We start from the raw sequence: 866 nt of genomic DNA on the forward strand, positions 1-866 counted from the left end.
AGTTTGTTGGGACCAGAACCTCAGAGTTTCCCTTAAGACTTTGTCTTTCTCTCACACCTTACACCAGCTCTCTCAGCAAATGCTATTAGATATGCCTTCAAATTTTATCACAAGTTAGTGCTTTTCTATCTTTCACTGCTGTCATCCTGGTACGAGACACTCTGTCTCTCACCTTGTCCTTGCAGTGGTCTCCTAACTGCTCTCCTCATTCTGCCCTTACCCCCTGGAGACAATTCTTTATATGGTAGTCAGAACTCTCCTTTTGCTATAAATCAGATTATGTCATATCTCAGGTCATCCATCCAACACAAAATAAGGGCCCTAGGGTACTGATTGGAGTCCCTGGGTGGTACCAACATTTAACATGCTTGGCTGCTAACTAAAAGAGTGGCACCCAGAGGTGCCTTAGAAGAAAGGCCTGGCGGTCTGCTTCAGAAAAATCAGCCATTGGAAACCCTGTGGAGCATAGCTCTACTTTGACACACATGGGGCCATCATAAGTCAGAATCAACTCAAGGAAAACTGGATTTTTTCTTCCCCCCGAAGGCTTGATATTCAAAGTGTGTTCTATAGGCCAACAGCACCTACATCATCTAAAAGCTTTCTTAGATGCGGCATTTGGGGCTTCCGAATTACCACCTCCATTTTGACAGAGCCCCAGGCGATTCCTATGCACATTAAAGTTTGACGTAATTTGACCTCTGCCACTTCTCTGGCTTCATTTTTTTTTATTATTCTCCCCTGCGCTCACTCCAACTTTCCAGCCACCCTGACCTCATAGCTATTCCTCTACAAAAGTGGCTTTCGAAATGTGGTCCCCCAGCCAGCAGCATCAGCCTCATGAGGGAACTTGTTAGAAAAGAACA

The sequence above is a fragment of the Loxodonta africana genome, chromosome 1, assembly GCF_030014295.1.
Source record: "Loxodonta africana isolate mLoxAfr1 chromosome 1, mLoxAfr1.hap2, whole genome shotgun sequence".
NCBI lineage: Eukaryota > Metazoa > Chordata > Mammalia > Proboscidea > Elephantidae > Loxodonta > Loxodonta africana.